Genomic DNA, 11,087 nt, shown 5'->3' on the forward strand with positions numbered 1-11,087 from the left:
ACAAAACACTCCTACACTTGAAACCAAGACCCAGTGAAAAGACTCCCATCCTGAACCACATGCCATACAGCAGCAGCGCTGTTTGTTAATTTTGTATCTTTAAAATTAAAACAGCGGTGATATCAAACAAATACTCTAGAAGTATCTACACAAAATACTCTACAACTTCAGTATTCAATGGATATTTAAATTCTGACATCTACAAGTTCTAAAACATCTGACAAGATAACTGACTGAATCTGTTTTAGACAGCAGTATGGTTAACTTTAAAATTCGATATCTCCCAAACTACTGAACCAAAAATTATGAAATTCTGCTGAAAGTAAGAACATTTATCCCTCTACAAAAGTCTCCATAGTTGGAAGAGCCAATTCGGCCATTTACTAGATGAAACCCACCAGTGAACAGACCCACTTATTTTTGTCAGGCAAACAGAAACAGCCACAATAAAACAAACATAACTGGAGTTTCACAAATCATATGAATGCACTCTTTAACAATCTGGAAAGCTTATGAAATTATCTACAACTTCTTTTACCAACCCACAGTTTAATTCTGTTGATAAAATTGCCTAACTCTTAAGAGAATAGATTCTGCATAGAATCATGTGACTGAAAAACTGCTATAATCAAACTGCCATAACTTTCTGTTCTGATGTCCGATTGAGGTGTTCTTCGCGGCCATGGAAAGATCTACAAATTATCTACGACTCATATATAGACTTTTTATTTTTTTGAGGCCACTAAGACCACGGAAAACTGGCATGAACAGAAACTGTCGAATCTGCCATTCTGCAGAAATTAAATTCGAAATCAAAACCTAACCCCACACCTAATCCAACCTCTAACTTCAATCCACATGATCCACAACCTCCAAAAGCACATAATTATAGGGAGGAACAAGGATCCCATCCTTACCTAGGGTTTTCCCTAAGAAAAATCTGCAAGAGATGGGGGTAGCACATCTCCTTGATCCTCTCTTCCTCTTCAATCCATCTTGCTCCTCCTCATCTCGATCCTTGCTGCGTGGGGGAGATCTAGAGGGAGGAGGAAAAAGTGGAGGGCGGCTGCAAGGGGAAGGGGGAGGGGCGGCCAAGGGTGGGGAAAAGGGGGGGTTGGCGGCCAAGAAAAGGGAAAAAGGGAGGGGGCGACCACTAGGGTTTTGTGGGAGAAAGAAACGACGCCTCAGATGTCTCCTGACTTTGCATCCAACGGCCCACAACTCTTTCCCTCATCCACGCACCGAAGATCAACTTTTGGTCAATATTTTTTTGGGATATTACACTCTACCCCCCTTAAAAAGAATTCGTCCTCGAATTCGACCACTCCAAGCAAAACACCTAAGGTACCCCATATAGCACCACCATTCGAAACATGGGTCCATTATTGTTCTTAATTAACACAAGAAGTTCTACCTTAGACTAATTGTCTATGGAAACTACACAACCTGACATCAAGCATGAACCAACATGTAATGAAGCTCAAATCAAGTCATAGATGCAATCAACACTACGATTTCACAACATCGAATTTGGATGTAGCCATACATCAGCATCAATGTCTTAAAACGACACTCTTTTATGAAGGGGTAATATGCACTAAGCACAATCTTTACCAACTTCAACAATTCATTTTAAGTCAATGGTGAAACATCCACACTAGATGAATGTATAAGAAGATCAAACACCTCACCTCACAGCACCACAAAACAAGTAGTTCTATTGAAACAAAACTCCTAATCTTCCTAAACCTTGTTCTTGCCATAATGAAAAGATAATCATGTAATCTAACATACTTTGAACCCCACCAAAAGGGAGAAAATCTACAGAACTAATGGAGCAATAAAGCTAACAAGAAGCCAATAAAATCTTGCGCGGCACAGTTCATCGAAGAAATGCCAAAAACTCTACATAGAGCACTGGCAGCCCAACAACAACACAATACTTGCTTAACCCATGTCACTATACTTCATTCAGAATCTCAACTAAGAAAAATATCCAACTAGTAAGGTTAACCTACACATAATATAAGTCTTCATCTATTGTAGTTCAGAAACTTACATTTGATTCTATCATATGATGCACTCAAAGTACCAGACCTAAAGGGTCAATACTAACCCCGTAATCCTTCACACAATTGTCAAACATCTCAAGTTGATGTAAAAACCACATCATTTAGGAATAGGTGACTAACCACACACAACCAACTCTAGGCTAGGCAATGACTTCATTCAAACCAATAGATAAGTGGTCCAACAATGGCTCCACAAACATGCATCGGGGAGAGAACCATCAGATCCTCAACGTATTAATACATAATCAATGGATCAAGAAAATCAAAGATTTTATTCTACAATTAGCATGACTAACATGCAACCACTTTAAACCACATCTAGGCTTTGTGGCTACTAAAACACACGATAGAAGAGAGACATGTAAGCCATTCTGGCTATGTAAAGACTTCCCCCCAAAATCCATATAAAAGAACCAATATTCATTTCTTTCAGAACTGGTTTCTCGACATAAACAATCGTTCTTTGCAAAGATAGTTGGAGCTATCCACCAACCACTCAACAACTTAAATTCAAATTGATGATTACCTTGTACCCCAAAACACACAATTCACACTCCTCTTAGAAACATCCTCAATCAAGCATATATAAGAATATTATTGTAATAAAACTCAACCATGAAAAACATGGTGAAAACAACATAGGCATACTTGTATATCACAAGCATAGTAACAACTTCAATCTCACAAATGACCAGCGATATCAAACGCATTAATAAAACAATATCAAATTTTCAGAAATAAATTATATCAAGCATTAAGCCATAAACAACTTACCACATCACCGTAAAGGAATCGGGAGGGGTGAAATTATTGTCATCTGCACTTCAAAGTCACTAATATATATCAAAATTTGCTCCTAAAACTGTAGAAGGCTTTTTACTAGGATATGACTCAAACACAAGGGCATATAGAGTCTTTAACAAGGCCTCAGGACTTGTTGAAGTTTCTTGTGACATTGTGTTTGATGAAACTAACGGCTCTCAAGTAGAGCAAGTTGATCTTGATGAGATAGGTGAAGAACAGGCTCCGTGCATTGCGCTAAGGAACATGTCCATTGGGGATGTGTGTCCTAAGGAATTCGAAGAATCTCCAAATGCACAAGATCAACCATCCTCCTCCACGCAAGCATCTCCACCAACTCAAATTGAGGACGAGGCTCAAGTTGATGAAGGAGAAGATCAAAGAGATGAGCCACCTCAAGATGACGGCAATGATCAAGGGGGAGATGCGTATGATCAAGACAAGGAGGATGAACAACCAAGGCCGCCACACCCAAGAGTCCACCAAGCAATCCAACGAGATCATCCCGTCGACACCATCCTCGGCGACATTCATAAGGGGGTAACCACTAGATCTCGGGTTGCACATTTTTGTGAGCATTACTCTTTTGTTTCCTCTATTGAGCCACACAGGGTAGAGGAAGCACTTCAAGATTCGGATTGGGTGGTGGCGATGCAAGAGGAGCTCAACAACTTCACTAGGAATGAGGTATGGCATTTGGTTCCACGTCCTAATCAAAATGTTGTAGGAACCAAGTGGGTCTTCCGCAACAAGCAAGACGAGCATGGTGTGGTGACAAGGAACAAAGCTCGACTTGTGGCTAAGGGATACTCCCAAGTCGAAGGTTTGGATTTCGGTGAAACCTATGCACCCGTAGCTAGGCTTGAGTCAATTCGTATATTATTGGCCTATGCTACTTACCATGGCTTCAAGCTTTATCAAATGGACGTGAAAAGTGCCTTCCTCAACGGACCAATCAAGGAAGAGGTCTATGTTGAGCAACCTCCCGGCTTTGAAGATAGTGAGTACCCTAACCATGTGTATAAACTCTCTAAGGCGCTTTATGGGCTCAAGCAAGCCCCAAGAGCATGGTATGAATGCCTTAGAGATTTCCTTATTGCAAATGGATTCAAAGTCGGAAAAGCCGATCCTACACTCTTTACCAAAACACTTGAAAATGATTTGTTTGTATGCCAAATTTATGTTGATGATATCATATTTGGGTCTACTAACGAATCTACATGTGAAGAGTTTAGTAGGATCATAACATAGAAATTCGAGATGTCTATGATGGGGGAGTTGAAGTACTTCTTAGGATTTCAAGTGAAGCAACTCCAAGAGGGCACCTTCATCAGCCAAACGAAGTATACTCAAGACATTCTAACCAAATTTGGTATGAAGGACGCCAAACCCATCAAGACACCCATGGGAACCAATGGGCATCTCGACCTCGACACGGGAGGTAAATCCGTCGATCAAAAGGTATACCGGTCGATGATAGGCTCATTACTCTATTTATGTGCATCTCGACCGGACATTATGCTTTCCGTATGCATGTGTGCAAGATTCCAAGCCGACCCTAAGGAAGCTCACCTTACGGCCGTAAAACGAATCTTGAGATATTTGGCTTACACTCCTAAGTTTGGGCTTTGGTATCCTAAGGGATCCACATTTGATTTGATTGGTTATTCGGATGCCGATTGGGCGGGGTGTAAGATTAATAGAAAGAGCACATCGGGGACTTGCCAGTTCTTGGGGAGATCCTTGGTGTCTTGGGCTTCAAAGAAGCAAAATTCGGTAGCTCTTTCTACCACCGAAGCCGAGTATATTGCTGCAGGCCACTGTTGCGCGCAATTACTTTGGATGAGGCAAACCCTGCGGGACTACGGTTACAAATTAACCAAAGTTCCTTTGCTATGTGATAATGAGAGTGCAATCAAAATGGCGGATAATCCCGTCGAGCATAGTCGCACTAAACACATAGCCATTCGGTATCATTTTCTTAGGGATCACCAACAAAAGGGAGATATCGAGATTTCATACATTAATACTAAAGATCAATTAGCCGATATCTTTACCAAGCCACTAGATGAACAAACTTTTAACAAACTTAGGCATGAGCTAAATATTCTTGATTCTAGGAACTTCTTTTGTTGATTTGCACACATAGCTCTTTTATATACCTTTGATCACGTATCCTTTATATGCTATGACTAATGTGTTTTCAAGTGTATTCCAAACCAAGTCATAGGTATATTAAAAGGGAATTGGAGTCTTCGGCGAAGTCAAAGGCTTCCACTCCACTCTATTACCCATCCTTCGCCGTCGCTCTGCTTCACTCTTCAACTTTGGTATAATCTTCACTCATTTATTTGACCAAAGGAGGAGAAAGTACTTCGTTGGGCTCTAATGATTCTGTTTTTGGCGATTCATGCCAAAGGGGGAGAAAATATGAGCTCAAAGCAAAAGGACCGCACCACCACAGGACCGCACCACCACCCTAATTTTAAAATTAATGATTTTCAATTGGTAAATTTCAAATTGGTATCTCTTTGTGTTCTAAAGGGGGAGCAAGTAGTATTTTCAAAACTTGATATCTCAAAACCCTCTTGAACACTAAGAGGAGGATTTCATTTAGGGGGAGTTTTGTTTAAGTCAAAGGAAAAGCATTTGAAACAGGGGGAGAATTTGAAATCCTGAAAATGCTTCTCAAAATCTTATTCATCTATCTTTGACTAATTGCAAAAAGACTTTGAAAAAGGTTTACAAAAGAATTTGCAAAAACAAAACGTGTGGTGCATGCGTGGTCCAAAATGTTAAAAATAAAGAAACAATCCATGCAAGAATTCTTATTGGCTCAATTCCAAGCAACCTTTGCACTTACATTATGCAAACTAGTTCAAATATGCACTTTTATATTTGCTTTGGTTTGTGTTGGCATCAATCACCAAAAAGGGGGAGATTGAAAGGGAATTAGGCTTACACCTAGTTCCTAATTAATTTTGGTGGTTGAATTGCCCAACACAAATAATTGGACTAACTAGTTTGCTCTAGATTATATGTTCTACAGGTGTCAAAGGTTCATCTACAACTATACTAAATCGACTGTCCGGAATACCGTAGATTATTCCGGACAGGAGAAGCTTTTTGGAAAAACAAGCCAAGCGCGGACCGTCCGGGCCCTTGTGGCGGACCGTTCGCGGCACAAGGATGACCCTCGGACAGAACCAATGCAAAAATCCGAGTCTGCACTATGGACCGTCCGGAGGATAAGCGCGGACCGTCTGAGACCTCGCTCGGACCGTCCGGCCTCAGGCGCGGACCGTCCGGTAGGCAAGGATCCGAAAAACCCGAAGGTGACGGGTTTGGAAGAATGAATTATAGCGGCCTCGCGGACCGTCCGGGGTGCACGTCCGGACCGTCCGCGACTGGGTCTGTCTGACATCTGACGACGCATTAAATGCAATATAGCCGTTGATATAGCCGTTACTGCTGACCGTTGCATTTTCAGCCGTTGATCTACAGGGGCGGACCGTCCGGACCAGGCGGGCGGACCGTCCGCGCTCAGCAGAATGGAGTAACGGCTAGGAAGTGGTTGGTGGCTATAAATACAACCCCAACCACCTCCATTCACTTCACCCAAGCATTCCAACCTTCAAAATTCAATACAAGAGCTAGCAATCCATTCCAAGACACATTCAAAGCCTACATCTCTCCAAGTTTCACAATTGAGAAAAGAGATCATTAGTGATTAGTGACTTGAGAGAGAAAGTAATCCGTGTGTTATTTGTCGCTCTTGTCGCTTGGTTTTTGCAATCGTGCTTTCTTTCAATCTTCATTGCGATCAAACTCACTTGTAATTGAGGCAAGAGACACCAATCTTGTGGTGGTCCTTGTGGGAACTTTGTGTTCCAAGCATTTGAGAAGAGAAAGCTCACTCGGTCCGAGGGACCGTTTGAGAGAGGGAAAGGGTTGAAAGAGACCCGGCCTTTGTGGCCTCCTCAACGGGGAGTAGGTTTAAAAGAACCGAACCTCGGTAAAACAAATCCACGTGTCTCACTTCATTATTCGCTTGTGATTTGTTTTGCACCCTCTCTCACGGACTCTATTATATTTCTAACGCTAACCCGGCTTGTAGTTGTGATTATTTTTGAGAATTTCAGTTTTGCCCTATTCACCCCCCTCTAGGCGACTTTCACTTTCAACTTGCGGGTGTTGGTGGTGGAAATACTCACACTGTTACAGATAGAGCAGCTGATTATGATCCACATCTACCCACAAACTGCGAAAAAAGAAGGGACGAACTGAACGGATAAAATACACAAAACAGAACAGGTAATTTCTAGTAAAACATCCATTCCCATGTGCAAGAAAATTCATTGACTAAATTTCTTTGGCTTGACACATAAGAAATATTGTCCTTCCATGGTTTTTGCCATCTGCTAGAAACAAAGAAAAGCTACCACTCACTGAAAGTCTGAAACCAAATTTAGATCACAACTAAAGGACCGTCTCAAGGTTATGCTACCTGGACATAGAACATACCATGCGACTTGCTTCTGTGGGATATAAACATAATCTATGTCATGACCAGAAATCAGATGACACTAAGTTTCTCAACTATAATCAATTGACAATATCACTTCATCACCGGTTCCAACACTCTTGTACCCATACTATAAGTACTACATTCCTAGTATCATGCAGACATAATATGAGTTTAATAACATCCTTTTTAATGTATAGTTCATATATATGCTGGACTTGACATCGTCATTCAATACTAATTCACAAAGTACAATTCAGTTTGTTATGTATTTTATCCAAACAAGATGATATCTCAAATGGTCATAGAATGGAATTGCTGGTAATATTAAGTCAAAGTGATCAAAATAGCAAACCTGAACATTTCTTTCCTCCATTAGAATCTCATTCGCCTTCTCAAACAAAACCCTTGTACCACATAAATTGCAGTGGATCGAAGCCTCCAATTCATTACTACAAATCATCACAATCTTGAACTGAAGAGGAGGGTTAACAGAATGTTAGAAACATCCATTCCCATCCAGTATTTCCATTCGGTACAGTAAATAATCGTAATACTCAACTGAAGCCAAATAATTAGCTGTCTATCAGAAACATGCTCCCATCCAATGTACTACTTTCCTAGTGATAAGGCGAACAGAACAGCCGCTACAAGTATTTAGTTTTCAATTTCAGTTCGACATTATGCACATGCATATACCTGTTAAGATGTTTAAAATTCAAGTTATATCATGGCGATATGTAAATCAATGAAGTATTGATGTAGAAATCAAATAAATGAGGCAATGCAGCTTTACTGAACTGGAATTTTAGACCAACGTGCTGACTACTGAACAAGAAAAAATGAACTGTATGAATAAATCATGCTACAAAAGTTGTGATGTCCAGGAGCCCCGTGTTCTTGTCTGACAGGTCCTCGAAGACTTCCTTGCAGATCCTTTCAACGTCAGACTTGCCTGCAAAGTGAACTCATTATTAGGATGGACAAACTCGATGTGACGATATTCCATTTCTCATGAGCAGATCACAGAAGAGAAACGAAAAGGTTGCAGAAATGGCGATAGCTAGACATGTGTGTGCAAGGCAGGGAGACATGGTTTACCACGTGCTCTATCCCACGCGTGGCCAAAGAAGTTAGACTTCTTGGACGAGGACGAGGACATTGCCGTGAGCATGACCGTGTAGGCATGGGAGTCGTGGGCCACACTGGAGGAAAGAGCGTGTAGTGCCACTGGCCACCCCTCACCAGCGAGGCGACATGCATGGTCTGCGAGACAACGTTCCTGCTAGGCATTTCGCCGAGCACCTGCAGCACCAGCTCAAGGCGGCTGGTCTTGGCGTACTCATCCAAAAGTGTCATGGAGATGAACAAAGACGACAGGGAGGAGGGTGTTGCTAGCTCGCGAGGGCGAGGGCGCCGTGGAGCTTGAGGAAGATGAGGCGTCATGGAGCTCATGAGTCATGACTGAGAAGTATGCACGCTCGCTCCCGGCGCTCGCGAGCCTGCTCGTGGAGTTCCGCGACACCACCCACCTTGTCGCGTTCGGGCCAACCAGTTCAGGACGACCTCCTTCGCCACCGCACGCGACATTGCCGTGTCCGCGCGGTGCCTCTTCATGCCCATGAACCTCCACATGCTCTCGCTCGTCGTCCACCTCTCCGAGCTGGCTGCCTCCTTGCCTGGCGAGTTCGGAGACCTGGCCGAGCCGGTGCGTCTACCCGGTTGTGTGCCCATCCTAGGGCCCGACATCGTCTCGTCGCTCCAGGACCGGTTCGACCCATCGTACGTGGTGATGCTGCACCTCGTCGTGCGCTGCCGCGAAGCCGCCGAAGCCATCCTCGTCAACTCCTTCGACGCTATCAAGCCTGAGGCCGTCGAGGTTCTGCGCCATCCAGCAAAGTCCGACAGGCCACCAGTGTACCCTATTGACCCAGATCCTTCAGGCCGAGCCCAACGACGGCGGCAGCGTCGATGCTGATTTCCTCCAACACGAAGAAGCGGAGCGTCGGGAGCGCGGTGACGGTGGCAAAGAGGTGTCGTGGGGGAGGAAGAAGTGGGGCGGGGGCGACCTCCTCGCAGCCGCGTGATGGGAGATCTGGTGGTGACTTGCAAGTGGAGCTACAGGGAGAGGGAGTGCGAGAGCGAGAGCGATGAGATGGTGGATGATGAGGACAGCAATGACGTACTCCACAGCCGCCTCGGACTCCTAGATCTAGAGGAGGCATTGCTCCTCCTTGGAGTCGACGCAGGTGCCTCCGCCTCGACCGCCGCACGAGCACGCGCCAAGCCAATTGAAGAGGGAGTGCGAGGGCGCGGGATGGCGGATCTGCTCGATCTCAAGACTTGGCGGGCGCGGCGGACGGGATTGACGAAGGTGCACGGGGCAGGGCAGGAGATCGCGCCGCGGTCCAGGGGCGCTGTGCCGCTGTCGGCGCGGGAGTGGGGACGCACGGGCGGGGGCACGGTGAAGCCCTGTGGACGCCCACGTTACCTCCTTATAGAGTAGTAGAGATTATGAGGGCGCAAAAAGATATGTACTTTATTCAGTTCAGGGGGAACAGATGCCCTATGTACTTTATTCGCGACTCTCTCCCTGCTTGTTCCTTCTTTCTTAGCATGATAACACTCATTAACAAGTCTTGAACATTAACTGGTCTAGTCTAGTAACATATATTATCGTTAGTTCCTTGCGTCTTGGACCAGTCCAGCCGTGTTAGGCATGCACTTCGAGCTACGGTGATACAAGGATTGCTCCCTTTGGAGACAACTTTTAGAATTAAGGATGGAAGTACTAGAGAGACGATGTTCTTTGGTCGTAGGAGCTGGTAGTTGAAAGGACTATGGATGTCTACTAGGGGGTAAATTAGGACTCCTATTTTCCTCACTAATACACAAATAATTATACTAAACAAAATCTATGTAAATAACTAAGCAATAATGAGCAAATTAGATTTTGTCTAAGTGTTGTTTTCTTTGCCGCAAGAGGAGTTTAGCAATCCTAAGTTCAAATCTTAAATTCTAAACTAAGAATAGAGAGATTGTAACTTAAGTAAAAGTTCGAAAGAGTAAACAGGAAGGTGGAGAAAGCAAACTCCCGTGGATGCGCCGTTATTCTAACCGAGGTATCTAGAATCGCACAAGATTCTGACTAATCTTCGTTGGTGTCCCTATGCAAATGGAAGCCCACACGAGTGCCAAACACCCAGACGAGTAGCTCCATAGAGAGTCGCGGTTCTTCTCCACGTGCAAGTGGTGCTCCGCTTCTGGCCTCCTGTCGGATGCTTCCACCGTCTTCACTATCGAGCTTCCGGCTGAAACGCTGCGGGTCTCTTCCCCTTCGGTACATGGTGGCGGCCTCACCACAAACTCGGTTGGTGTGGTCTTGCAAGACTCTCGCTCCATTCGGTATAATATTACAACGACTCGCGCAAGAGCCGAGGGTTTTGTTGGGTTTTCTAACCTCACTCACTCAACTGGGAACAAACCTAGAGTAAGTGCTAAGGCGGTCTAACTAGACTAAGCACTTCGCAAAGCACATATGCTAATTACTCAGTAATTCTATTAAGCACTTGGGTGTTTGGAGCAATGGTGGTATGTTGCTTGGCCTCCCACACCGTCAAATGCCCGAATATGGGGTATTTATAAAGTCCCCATCCAAATGTAGTCGTTGGAGGAAAGTAGCACTTTTC

The 11,087-nt window shown here is 44.0% G+C and overlaps 1 long non-coding RNA gene and 1 pseudogene across 1 annotated transcript; one reads left to right on the forward strand and one right to left on the reverse strand.

Annotated features, from left to right (window-relative positions):
• Nucleotides 1-7,070: 7,070 nt before the first annotated feature.
• Nucleotides 7,071-8,630, reverse strand: LOC109944810 (uncharacterized). Its single transcript, XR_002267983.1, has 4 exons — nt 8,500-8,630; nt 7,961-8,353; nt 7,754-7,873; nt 7,071-7,088 (listed from the first exon to the last, which is right to left on the reverse strand). It is a non-coding gene; the product is annotated as an uncharacterized lncRNA (long non-coding RNA).
• Nucleotides 8,631-8,930: 300 nt separating this feature from the next.
• On the forward strand, nt 8,931-9,578 carry LOC103650059 (UDP-glycosyltransferase 72B3-like; annotated as a pseudogene).
• Nucleotides 9,579-11,087: the final 1,509 nt, after the last annotated feature.

The sequence above is a fragment of the Zea mays genome, chromosome 3, assembly GCF_902167145.1.
Source record: "Zea mays cultivar B73 chromosome 3, Zm-B73-REFERENCE-NAM-5.0, whole genome shotgun sequence".
Lineage (NCBI taxonomy): Eukaryota > Viridiplantae > Streptophyta > Magnoliopsida > Poales > Poaceae > Zea > Zea mays.